The sequence below is a fragment of the Pteropus medius genome, unplaced genomic scaffold (genome assembly GCF_902729225.1).
Source record: "Pteropus medius unplaced genomic scaffold, Ma_sr-lr_union100, whole genome shotgun sequence".
NCBI lineage: Eukaryota > Metazoa > Chordata > Mammalia > Chiroptera > Pteropodidae > Pteropus > Pteropus medius.
The window spans coordinates 10,079,803-10,093,693 of record NW_024342473.1 but is presented as its reverse complement, the minus strand read 5'-3'; positions in this window follow the sequence as shown (position 1 = coordinate 10,093,693).

Here is a 13,891-nt window from a genome sequence, read left to right as displayed (position 1 = left end):
CTAAAACACTGGAGCCCCAATCCTCAGTCCTTTGCCCTCTCGTAATAGATTTCGTAACAGCCAACAGCTCATTTAGAATTCTACATTACGCAGAGGGTGGGAGCAAGGGGCAGAACTTTAGATTTTAAAATCCATTGCCCATGTGTTTGACTTACGGCCACCGTGTCAGAAGGCTTTCTCGCCAGGCATTACTGTTGCCCACTGGAGGGCGCTGCAGAATCAGGGATCCAGGCAGGTGTCGTTTCCTGGGAAGGAGACTGGTTCCTGAGTGGAGGTGGATCAAAGATTGGCCAGAGAAGACTGTGCCCCACCCCAAAGTTCCCAATTCAAGGCAACACCTCTAGGCTGTCTTGGGTAGAACTGTGACTTCATAAGAGTTTATTTTCAAGATCGGAGTTTCTCTAGCTGCCAGCCCCTCACCCTAACACACGATGCATGCACAACCCCCCTCCCCCCACTGCCTTCCCCATACAGCTACACACATACACACCTCCCTTCCTGTACCTGCGAGCCAGGTTTTGGGCTTCCTTCTTGTCCACCTGCAAGGTCAGGACAGGCCTGGTTACGGGAGAGTTCTTAGGTCTGGGCTCAGCCTTCTCATATCATCATAGTTGGCTGGACCAAATATGTGGGTGTAGAGATGCAGTCTGTCCATCTGGATGTTTGATCCAGTCTGTCCATCTGGATGTTTCCCAGATGTTCAGATGGGCCATCCTGCTGTCAACGAGAAACAAATGCATCCATATGGCTGGCTGACTTTTCTCCTTTCAACCCGATGTTAGCAATGCTATAGACACGTCTGGGCCCAAGATGGCTAAGGCTGACACATACACACAGCAGAGAGCACAGGCTAACTCCAGACAGAGAGTGTGTGCTGTGAGCTCCTCAGGGTTAGGCTTGTGGCCCCAGAATCTAGCACAGAGGGAAGGACACATCAGTGGACATCAGGCCTAACGTGGACGTCAGTTCCCGCTAGGCCAAGGGGTTACTTAAATGGAATTATCTTTGAGAAGGATCTGGCACATATAACTGCCATTTGAAGGTGCAAACGCAAGCCCACTGAATAAGTCACTTTGCCAGGTTCCACAGTGCTGGTTTGCTGTAATGACAGCTCTGCCAGAGACAGCAGGCTTTAGTGAAACAAACGGTTAGGTGGGCCCCAGGACAAGTGGCACAAGTGCAGTCTATTAATACATCGAGAGCCAGCAGCGTTCCTGGGAAGGGAGGGTGACATGGGCAATAGTGAGAAGTGTCACCGCCTTGCAGACCAGGTTGAGGTGAGATTAGAGATACCAGCCAAGTCTGGCTCTGGGCAAATGCCATGGAGATGTGCAGTGGAAAAGGCCTTTGCCCTCCGAAGTCAGGTTACTGGGCTCCACATTTGCCTCTGCCTCAGTCAGCTGTGTGACCTTGGATATACCTGCGACCTCTCTGAGCTCTCACTTCCTCATCTATAAAATGAACATGAAGGACGTCTGTGTTTAAACGTTAGCATATGCATAAACAGTTTTTGAAAGATACACAAAGATATGTTTATTTTATCTGTTTGCTCTGAGGAATGGGAACGGAGGAACAGGAAGGCAATAGTTTTGCTTTTTAGGGATAGGGGTTTACTTTTTTCTACCCATCTATAAAGTTTGAAGATTTTATGATAAACATGTATTAGTTTTGTCATTGTGTTTTTAAAAGAAACTCAAAATAGAATGTTGTTTTAAAAAAATTACCAAGTTTTGATAAGATTCTATTCATGTAACAAAAATAAACAGTGTATGTATATTATGCAGAGGATAATAGGTAGAAATGCATTGGAAGAGAGTGAGAAGGAGACACATCAAACAGTTCACCATGGTCAACTGTGGAGGAAGTAGAGGAGGACTGACATTTTTTTCTTTACTATTTTATACATTTATGTATTTCCCACGTAATTTTTCATGGCGTGGAATTTTTACACTACACACTTCACTTATTACTTGTATGATGTGTTACTTTTTCATCTATGTACTGATGGTATGTCCTGGGTACATTTTTTAAAAGAATAAGACGAAATGGAGAGATTGGGGTGTTGTCTAAGATCCCTGATATTGATTAATTCTCAGATGAAAGTGTTTCAGACACATCTGGGACCATAGGACGACCCCTCCAGCTGGGGGCGCTGCTGTCCTCTTCTGAAAAGCGAGGCTGCTACAGCTTCAGTATTCAATATGCAAAGCTGCTGGCCCTAGACAGTCTAAATATTAAACAAAGGCCCCTTCCAGGCTGAGGCTGGTCCAGAGAGACGGCAGAGGCCACCGACATCCAGGTAACATTGCGTGCACAGGGCTAGGCCCAGCACCCCAGCCTCACAGTCCAGACACCTCAGGGCACGTTGTCTCTGCTAAACAAATAGTCATGTTAACTATGCTTCTTGACAGATTGATGCATCTTTTTATGATCTGTCTTTACAATATGATGACTTTCTCCTTTTAAGAATAAGATTAGTTCAGACAAGATATTTATTTTATAGGGAAATCCATCCCAAGGGAAAAAATACTCCAGCTAAATGACAGACATGGTGGGAAAGAGACTTGACTCTCAAAGAAGCTTCCAGGCTCCCAACCTTAGGTATGCAGCAACGGACCCAAATGGGCTGCCCTGATCCTACCCACAGACAAATGGGGCCATCTTGAATCATCCCAGTTGATGGGAGAAAAGAGTGCATTTTTTGATCAAAGAAAAAAGTTCTGAGATTCACCCAAATTTGGTTGGATATGAGTCCATATATGAAGCTTGTCTTTAAATAACCCTGAAGAACATTCAAGGGAAATGAATTATTTGTCTCTGCATCTCTGTGAGATGCTTGACAGGGTTTCACGAATGTTGCTACTGCAATATGCCCTGTGTCAGCTGCTGGCACAAGGAGAAGCCCTTGACTCCTCTATCTCCCCCATTCTCCTCCCTCACCCAATCACCAAGCCCTGTCAATGTGACATTCTACATGTTTCTCAAATCCGTTCCCTTTCCTATTGGCCCTGCCTAGGTTCAGCCTTTAAATCATCCTTTGCCTGGACTATGGTAGCCACTTCTTGACTGGTCTTCCTTTCTCCAGCCTCTTCCGGCTCTAATCCATCCTCCACACCATAGCGTATCTGGTCACACAACTTTCTATTGGATAACTGTTCTATTGTTGTCGTCAAACTCCTGAGACTGGCACACAGGCCTCCCCCACATAAGCACTTGATTAGGATCTGCCGTTATTATTACAACCAGTATTATGCCTGGCCCTTGCCTACCTCTTGTGTCTTGCCGATGTCACTCTCCATGCTACGAAAATCCTATATAACTTACATTACCCCAGAACACCACGTAGCGTCACAACTTCTAGCCTTTGCCTCTGCAGCAGCTGACATTTAGCGCATACTTCCTCACCTTCAGATTTCAGAATATTTTATCATCAGCCCACCTGTGAAGACTTCCTTGCAGGTCCCTCTCATCACAGAATAAACAGTCTCCTTCATGTGACTGCATGGAACCTACTATTAGAGCGACGGTCCCCAACACCCTGGCCCTGGACCAGTGTCAGTCCGCGGCCTGCTAGGAACCGGGTCACACAGCAGGAGGTGAGCAGCAGGAGAGTGAGAGAAGCTTCATCTGTATTCGCAGCTGCTCCCAGCGCTAGCATCACCGCCTCGGCTCCACCTCAGATGATCGGGCATTAGATTCTCATAAGAGCACTGGTCCCTAGTGCCAAAAAGGTCAGGGACCACTGTACTAGAGCATTTATGACAAGTAGTGCATTTACTTGTTTACTTGTCTGAGAACTTCTTGAGGGCAAGAGCAGTCGGCATCTGTTGCTTTTTCTCCCCAGTGCCTGGTACAGAAGAAGTGATCAATGGAAGTGTTAGTGAACTGATGTGACTCACTTAAATTCCCATCTCTCCTTCCTTTCCCTACCTTCTCTGCTTCTCCCCTTCCTGGAGAAACCACCAACATCCTGCAGGTACATAGGACTAGCCTTACATGTGAACAGAGTGGGCAGCTGCCTTCAAGATGTGACTTCAGGGGCCCTAGAAAGAGTCCTGCCTCCCGCCACTTCCCATACCTCCCACACTTGCTTTTTTTCTTCCAGGGGAGGTCAGGCTAATATAGTACTCCTAATGGCCGAGGGGTACTCTGTCTTCGGCTTCCTCTGTAAAATGAGGAGGTGGGGCTCAGGCTCAACTGTGCCTCTGTGACACCTCCTTCTCTTCTTCCTCATTCTTCTTCTTTGGACTCAAAAGAGATGAATGACTTAGAAATAGCAAATGAATCAGAAACAGAGAAAGCAAAAAGAGAGAGTCATTTTGCCAAGTTATTATTCGAAGGAGCTCTCTGGGACCCAGAGTGAGAGCGGCCCCATCAATCACCCCGCAGAGAAGGGACAGGAGGTCTGGAGCGGCCATGGGATGTCTGAGACTGCTCTGTATGTGAACCACCAGGCTAGGGGCCTGGGGCCCTCTGCCAGCCACCACAGAGGAAGGCAGGGAAGGAGGGAGGGAGACCAGGGACACTGAAAGAAGATGGTCACCCCAAAGACTCTCTGACCTGCTTTTCTCACTGGAGGCCCTACTCAGGGCCGGATCAGCTTTGGGGAAAGCATCCCTCAAAGCAGAGAGGAAAGGGATGGGGGGCAGGTCCCAGGCCTGGAGTGGGCTTCCTGGGCTGCTCCCCTCAAGCCTCTGCTACACTGCGGGAGGCTGCCGCTGCCTCATCTGACCAGAAGCGGGGCCTAAGTCACTGAGTCCTGCATCCCAGGGTTTAGCTATGGATGTCCTCGAATGAGTGACTGAGTGGATGGATGGATAGATGACAAAACTAGCATAGCAAATTTTCTGCTTCTTTTTGTGTTTTATTACTTTGCCATAATTTTTATGCATAGCTTATTCCTGCTTCTTAAATTGTAATTATAATCTACTTGAGGGGCAGGAACTAAATCTGATCCCTCACTGTGCCTAAGTTCTGCATCTAGGAGGTCCTTGAAAAATAAATATGGGAGAAAAGAGGATAGGAGGGAGGTGTAGAGCCTCTTGAATAACTTCAGGGCCTCAGTCCACCTCTAGGTCACAGTATGCCATCGCTTGGAAGATTGTTGGCCCTCAGGCTCCACATTAGAGCACATCGCGGTGTTAAGTAGAGGAGTTTGTTGAATTCCTACCATCCTGGGTGTTGAAGTTCAACAGTGGATGGAAGAATCAAGATTCCTGCTCTCACTTTTCTCATCTGCAAAATGGGGACAATAATAAAAATGGTACCTATTAGATAGAGTAATGATAAGGCTTAAATGAGTTAATATATGAAAGGTGCTTAAAACAGAGCTTGGCACATAGTAAGCTTCAGTAGATGTTTGTTATTCTCTCTTCGTCCATCTGGACTACTATAACAAGATACCGTGGACTGGGTGGCTCATAAACAACAGAATTCATTTCTCCCAGTTCTGGAGGTTGGAGTCGAGGTTGGGGTGCCAACATGGTGCAGTTCTGGTGAGGACCCTCTTCTGGGTTGCCCCACTGCTGCCAGAGGCATCTGCAGCCCCTTGTCTTCAGGTTCTTTATGATCAGACACATTTAGGAATCTAATAAATGCTTTCCTCTCCCAAGGGAGTCCGCAAGGCTCCTGGTCAGCAACACCACACCCCTCCTTTGTGTTGAAGCCCTGGTCATGCTGTGTGGACACCATTGCAGTAGACAGCAACCCTCCCTGTTCTTTTCCCAAACTTGCTAGTCTTGGGCTGCAGGAGGCAGGGGATCAAATCACAGCTCCCCCAGCTCATTAGCGCTGCATTATAAATTCCAGGGATAATGTATGTTCTTTTTTCCCCTTATTGCTTCTGAAATCACCTGCCTGTTTATCAAATCTGAGCCTCACTTCCCCTCCCTCTGGCTTTGGCTCTGAGATCCTCTCCTCCAGAAGGAAAACAGGGAAATGCTCCTGGGGTTGGGGCTTGGGGTGTTCTGGTATTGAGAAGGGGAAGGCCAATTTCCTTGAGCCCATCCCCAGAGAAGGGGGAGATTGGGTGAGGGGACTTTGGGGGTAGGAGGCAGGAGGGCCTCAAAAAGCTTGTGACTCCCCCACCCCGGCTGGACTAAGGAAGGAAAGTCCCCTCCTCATGCCCCTACTGTGCCCAGGAAAACCCTATCACGAGCTAAAGCCTACTAGTTCATCATTAGGGAATCACTTGTTCATTCATTCACCCTGCAGCATTTGTCGAATGTCTGCTTTGTGCCAGGAGATGAGGATACCAAGTGTAATGTCAGTACAATAAGGTAGATGCCAGTGTGAGGCTTCACAACGTGTGGTGATGGCCAAAGGAGGGGAGAGTCAAGGTCAGGATGGGAATGAGATGACTTCTGACCTTGGTCTTGAAGGAGTGGGAAACAGGAGTATGCGTGTGTAGGGGGGCCAGTATTTGTGCATAGGAGTCCGGACATTGCACAGGCAGAGAGATATGACTGTTTATCTTGACGTAGCTGGAGAGTGGGTCAGGAGACTAGCTGTGGGAGATACGCCTGGAGGCTGAGTTATGAGGAGCCACTCAAAGGCTTAAAGCAAGGGTGTGACATGTTAGAAAGATGTGGGAAATAAATTGGAGAGGGAGAGCAAACGCAGGGAGAGCTGTTGGGGGAAGAAGACCTGGACTTGGGAGGGGGAGGGCGGAGAGGGGAGGAGAAAGTCTTCCTACACCAAGACTATTCAAGCTGAGACACAAAACTCTTTCCAATCAGCTCTAGGAAAAGAAAAGTTGATGGTCAGGATGGAATGCGCAACCCACAACCCCAGGACAGGATGGACCCAAGTCGGAAGTGAGGCTGTCCTTTCCTTCTTGAGGACATGTGTGGCCTCTTGATACGGCCCCACATAGTACCAGGACCTTTCACACTGGAATAGTAGTCTGTGTCTCTTACTGCAGATTTTCAAGAGACAGCATCTGAGTGGCTCGATTCACCTCCTTGCTGCCTGCCAACAGCGGATTTAATGTAGAGAGCAGGCAAGAAAACTAAAGTATTAAAGAAAGCTACATTCAGAGACTGCAATATGTTGACCAGCCCTGCAGCCAGGCCAGGAAGACACCAGCAGAACAAAGGAAGATTTCCGCTGGGATTGCTAACAACCCATTTCCCACACCTGTGAAGGGGAAACAGGAAAAACAGAGTCTTTAAGTGGCTGCCTTACACAAAATAAAATTATTCATTCTCTATGGCTGAGACACAAAACTCTTTCCAAAACCTTAGGGAACCTGTGGATTCAAGGCTGGGAACTACCAGCAGGCTTTTCATACTACATATTCTTGTCTTTTCATTACATACTCTTCCCCTTCCCCTTCCTCACCGTATGTCCATATCAAAGAAAATGGGTAAACAAAGTCTTTATAACTCACAGAAACGGAAGAATGATATATAAACTGAGTCTCGCCGACACTAGGGGTCCTCCTCAGGGTCTTTCTCTCCATCTCTCTCACTGTCCTCATCTCTATTGTCTCTGTCCCTCTGAGTCTCTCTCAGGCTCTCTCACTCTGCCTCTGAGAGGACACCACACTCTATGGAATGTTACCCCTTCTCCAATAAACTTTCCTTTTGACTCTAACTTTGGCGTGTGTGTTGAATTCTTTCTATACTCCACCAAAGAACCCCCTTCTTTCGATGCAGGATTTAGTCTCCCCCAACTTGGGGAAATTTGCCCTGTCCTGCATCAGACTGGCTACCTGTAGCTCAGGGTCCATGTTAGGTCCTACAGCCATGGCTGGGTAGGACGTGGCCTGGATATCATAGAATTACCCCTTTAGGAGCTGTGACGTATTCTCTAGAAGGGGTGTGAGCAGGACAGGGCATGAGAATGCCTCTTACGACTGCCTTTACTTGGGCCTCTATTTAATGCCTATGCTTCCAAGTCCAACTAAAGCCTTTTTCACTCTTTCATGGTCACAGGTTGTTTTATATGTTGCATGTGTCATCTCTGGCTGGCCTGGTTCTGAGGCTGGGTCCTTTCTTCCCCCTGCACATTTCCTACTGAGCACTTGAAAAGGAGTAAACAGTAGGCACTCAATAAAGACTCTTTGCCCAATCTTGGATTGTATCTAATGTAATTATCAAGTAGTTTCACTATTTACTTAAGATTTGTAGTCAGGTATTTGCCCATGGCGTTTTCCCCTCTGTCAGTGTCTGGGAGGAAGCAAGGCCACCTGACCCCACTATCTTTCCTCCCTCTCCTGTGCAAACTTGAACGTTGACTTTGTTTTGGGCAACCCCAGGTGATAAATAAGGACCAAATTAATAGTCATAAAAATTCTGATATAGCCACGCCTGTGATGGTAAGGGAGAATCTGCTGAGGGTTCTGGGAAAGCTTTGTTTTCCTGGTAAAGGAACAGGTGGGACTGATGTCACTTCTATCTCCTGCTTCCTGTCTTGACCAAGATTCCTGGACATCCTAAATGATCCAATGGCTGTGAGGCAGAAGCCAATACACAGGATGCATGGAGGCGAAAGACAGATCATTCAGGCATTCAGGGAGGTGTCAAGCCCCTGCCTTCACCTGGGCTGCAGTGCGTGGCACATGATCACCTCTCAATAATTCTTTGCACATTGAGGGAACGTCTGTATTACTTAGGCCACCATTAGTTGGGAGATGTGTTTGTTACCGTTGGGGCCCATAGGAGTTCAGCATCTCCCCAATGGCAGGAGGGAGGGAGAAGTGTAGTTAGCATTTTCCCTCCATTCTTCCTCAAGTGAGGCAGTGAAGAATCATAGGTCATTAAAATTTAGAGAAGATTTATTAAAAGTATATTTTAGAAAGACAAAGCATGCCCCAAGGAGACACATGGTCTCAGTGCTATAACCAACACAAAAAGGCCACGAAAAAGAGGGCTCAGAAGTAGGAATGTCTGCATTATATCTGGGTCACGATGGGTGGTTCCAAAGGCATTCCTAGGTGATTGGCAAGTGAGGTCATTCTGATTGACACCTGGCTGTTCTATAACTCTTTGTCTAGTGCGCATGTGCATACCCAGAATGCAGTCTGTCACAATTAGATTCATGAACTTCTAGGCATAAACATACTACTATAATGAAGCTTAAATTGTAGGCAGATTAGGGTAGTACCTTCTGCACAGGCATCTGTAGCTGGATTAGGCCAGCTAAGACTATGATCCTCCTTTCCTGTGTCTCTGAGGATGCAGGAGGAATTCTCTAAGTACCAATAGGGTGTTCTCTGGGCGGTCTTTGGGCTGGGCCGCCATTCTTTTGTTCCCCCCGTCACTCACGTCTCATGAGCTACCTAACTAACACGTTACTTACAACTAAATGCATTCCTAACTGATTCACTCAGTATCTGTAAAAACTAATAACAGTGTATGCTAAGATTATAAATGGAATAAACTGGGCAGACCCACAAACTCAGGTGCCACCCTAAAATCTGAAGAGATGCTGTGATGAGTCACCTGGTCCCCTAACCATCAGTCTTTTTTTGCCCAGAGCGGGGAACACTTGCCCTTCTCACCACTCAAACTTGCACTTTCACCTCTCCCTGTCTCTCTAGAGAAAGGCAGAGTCTCTCATTTTCTTAGGAGTTACTGTTTCTTAGTGCTAGCCATCTGGCCTGGCCCTGACTCCCCGAGCTGAGGAGGCAAACAGGACCCAGCTCTTCCCAGGTAAAAGAGTGTCAAAGTCCCACCAAACACCAAGAGGGGAAGGAAGAAAGAGGGGACACTTTAAAGTCATTTCCTGCCACATGGCTCCGGCCTTACAGTATCCCTGAAGTGTGCTGTTAACCTGCTAATTACCAAACAATTAGCTCTGGTTGAGGCTGCTGCTTTCACAGACTTTTAAGTTTCCTGTTCCTCAGCTACTCAGAGGGGCCTTGCCAACCTCACTTCCTGCCCCTCTCTCCCAAGCTGTTCTTGGGAGAGACCTAAAGAATTCTCTGTAAACAGATTCTGCACGTCCTCCTAAGCTCTTTTCTGTAGGTGCTGAAAAGAAACTTTACCCTCAAGAGACTCCACAATTGCCAGCATGAGCATGTATAATTCAACAGGGAAGAGATGCTGCCATTCACAAGTTAGATGTTTACCGAATGGGAAGGAGACAGTAAAGATCATGAAATAACCTGCTTTCCTGCAGTCCCCACTGTAGGCCTAGAAACTGACTTGGTGAGATCTCTTTTTAGCCTCATTACTTTGATATCCAGTTAATATCAAACGTGAAATTTCCCCACTCCTTCCCATGCTCCTAATTTCCTTGCCATGTTGTTAGCAATGCCACCCCCATTCTCAGAAATGTCATCTGCCGTTTTCTTCAAAATCCAGATCAAAACCCTTTTTGTCTAGAAAGTATTCCCTGCCTCACCCTCCCTAAATAGTTTGTTTGCATCGTGCTTCTAAGCATACACTTAAATGTGGATTAGTAAATGCCTCAAATCTTTATACTTGCCTATGTACAATCTCCTTGTCCAAACTAAGTTCCTCTGTATCTCTCACAATGAAAGTTCATGGTTTGGTACACAGAGAAAGTTTGAAAATATTGCTATCTGTTTCAATGATCTATTGCTGAGTACTATAACACTCCAAAAGTTAATAGCTTAAGGGAATCATTGAGGACTATCATGAGTCCATAGGTTGACTGGGATCAGCTGAGCAGTTCTTCGGTTGCACATGATACCTGCTGGACACACAGCCATTTGACTTGAGCTAGAGCATCCAGGATGGGTCATTCATGTGGCTGGTGTCTTGGAGGGGTGGCTGGAAGGCCAGGCTCAGTTGGGACACTAGGACAGCTGGGACTCTCTTTTGCCATATATTTTCTTTTCCTATGTGTTCTCTCTCTACAGTGTAACACAGAGAGCAAATTTTGTACATATTGGCTCAAGACCCCCCAAAGCACAAAAATGTAAGCTTCTTGGGCTTCTTAAGGCTTAGGTCCAGAACTGATCCAATGTCACTTCCACCACATTTTATTGGTTAAAACAAGTCACAGGCCAGCCCAGATCCAATGTGGAAGGAGACCACACCGGTTGGGACTGTGGGGAGGTGGGGAGGCTGGCTCACTTGGGAATGTCTCTAACACTCACTACTCCCTGACCGAATCTCAACAGTGTCTTATTGAGGCAAGTCTGCTTTTCTGAAGGGTTAAGATTTCTACAAAGGACTTGGCTTTCTCTCCCTCAGACTGTTTTCACCAAGAATAAGAAGCCCTGCGCCTCCCCGCCGCCCCCCTACACACACCGGCACACACAGTGCTCATGGAACATTGCTGCCTCAATCTGTAAAATTACAAAATCTTTAAGAGGGTGAATTTGTGTGTATGTTATGAAGGAAAGATTAAACACCATCATTTTTTACCTGCCTATTTATAGGGTATGTTAAGCACATTATCTCATTTGATCCTGATCTCCTTTTCTATTTTAGAGATGAAGAAACTGAGGCTCAGAGTCATTAAGTAATCTGCCCACGGTGGTGGAGCTAATGTCTGTCTCACACTGAGACTTCTCCATCATACCAAAAAGAATTATTAGAGAATGAGGTAATGTGTCTCTGAAGAAACGAGACTCTAAAAGGCAAAATTGTCCAGGGTCCCTTAGCCAGGGTCCTGATCTCCTTTACAAGGGAACAGATGCAAAAGCAAGCACAGGGCCTGGCACATAGTAGGTAGGTGTTTAGTAAACACAAGCCCCACCTTTCCTCTCAAACCTTATTCTTCCACAGCTCACTGTCATTGGTCCCAAGAATGCAGCATGTGCGATTGGCATAATTGTAAGCAGAACTAATTCCCTTTCTGATTGGTGGGAAGTCTGAAGTACAAGCTTGCAAGGGCTCTGTTCACTTTCATCTCACTCCTTTCCCTGCTCAAATTTCACCCAACAGCGTTTGCTTTTTGGATCTGTTCTTGGAAAGCAGAGGAATGTAACAAATTGATGCATCAACTGTGTGTGGCCAAGTGATTTATTCTTAATGTGACTAAACAAGACACACACCTGCCTATGGAAACATAATCACGTTGAGTCATCAGGGACTCAGATGGCCATTTAAGCAAGGAAAAGACAGAAAAAAAAAATACTGAGGAGAGGAGAAGAGAGAGGAGGAGAGGTGAGGGGAGGAGAGGAGAGAGAGGTGGGCCGGGAGAAAAAGAGATTGGGACTAGCTTCCTAAAAATTATGATTTCAACATCATCAGTGAAGCATTCACAGTTGAGTCAAATGCTCCACCATTTAGCTTTGCTGATGCCTGAAAATTCATAATAAAACTTCCATTCCTGAGATTTAATCAAACACAGTATGTCCCGCACTAAAGTGTAAACATAACAGGAGAAGTAGTGCATAAAACTATACCAACCATTTCACTTTGGTGAGAATTATAAGATCTTTTACAAAAGCAGGGTTTTTTGGGAGAGGGAGAATGGCCTTAAAACAAAGTTTATGGGAGTTACCAGTGAGGAGACAAAAGGGTACAGAGAGGAAATTCGCAGGGTGGGCGGGGGTCCTGGAGACTTTCCTTCATGGCTTTTCTTAATTATAACAGCTGCCTGTACTGAGCATTTGCTACATCTAGGTGCTGTGGGCACAATCTGATACATATATAATTTGATTCAGTCTTTAGTACAGCCCTGAGAGTTCCATGCTGGTATTGTCTCTACTCTAGGTGAGGGAACTACAACCCAGCCTGGCTTGTTGTCCATCTCAGCCCTTTGAAAGTAAAAAGCTCTGGATACAGCGGACTTTCTCATGGGATTCCCAGCACCGTAAATAGGGCCTGACTCATAGGAAGCACTCAGTAAATGTGTGTCACACAGTGAAGTGGCAGAGACGGGACATGAATGCAGGCAGTCTAATCCCAGAATCTGCACTCTTAGCCATTTGCCATAACTTTCTCCTAGGTCATCCACTCCCTCCTCCCCACTTCTCGCCAGAGCGGCATAAGAAATTTGGGAACTGCTGCCTTTAGGAGGCTAATGTCCTCCTTCATAGCTCTCTTCTCGAGGTCCCCGGGTCAGCATCAATAAATGGACAGCCAGATCATTTCGCTTTGCACTCTAGTTGTCTCTTTCCAGATGTTTCTTCTCCCCAGTTAGGCTGCAATGTCTTGCAGGGCAGGCACAGCATCTCTGCAAAGCCTACTTTGGTGACGGATATGTACTTTTAGAGTTGTAGGAGTTTCTTATTCAAAAGCAACATTATATCTTTGTGTTTTAACACAGATTATGGTAGTTTCTCTTGAATTTCTTATCAACATCCTTCATCCTGCCCCTACCATTTTGTACAGCAGCACATGAGAGAGATTATAAAGCCATAAGTGAAGGGGGAACCCATCAGATTGGTCAGTTTTTAAAGACTGATAATATCTAGTGTGTCAAGGATGGGGGGAAAGAGATACTCTTACATTGTTGGCGAGGCCTTTTTAAAGGGCAAATCTGTAAATAACAGAGGCTTAAATAAGACAGAATTTTAATTTTTCTCTCATACAAAAGCCTGAGCTAGTAGGAAGTCCTGGGAAGAGGGTTGCTCAGTTCCACAAGATCATCCAAGGACCCGAGTTCTTTCTTTGTGTCGTCCCACCATCCCCAAGGGTGCAGTCTTCATCACAGGGTGGAAGCTGGCTCTCACCACATCTGTTCTCCAAACAGCATTCTCCAGGGTGAAAAAGGAAGTAGGGCATGGCCCAGAAGTTTCACCAATATTTCGCATTGGCCAGAATGTACTTACATGTCCCCATGCAGCAACAAGAGAGGCTGGGAAATATATTCTCGAGCTGTGCCCAGCGAAAATTCAGGAGATCTATTGCCAAAAGGAAGAAGAGAGACAACGACTATTGGGGGACAATTAACAGTTTCTGACCTAACAAGAATTATCAAATTTAAAAGTGCATATATCACTTGGCCTAGCAATCCTAGTTCT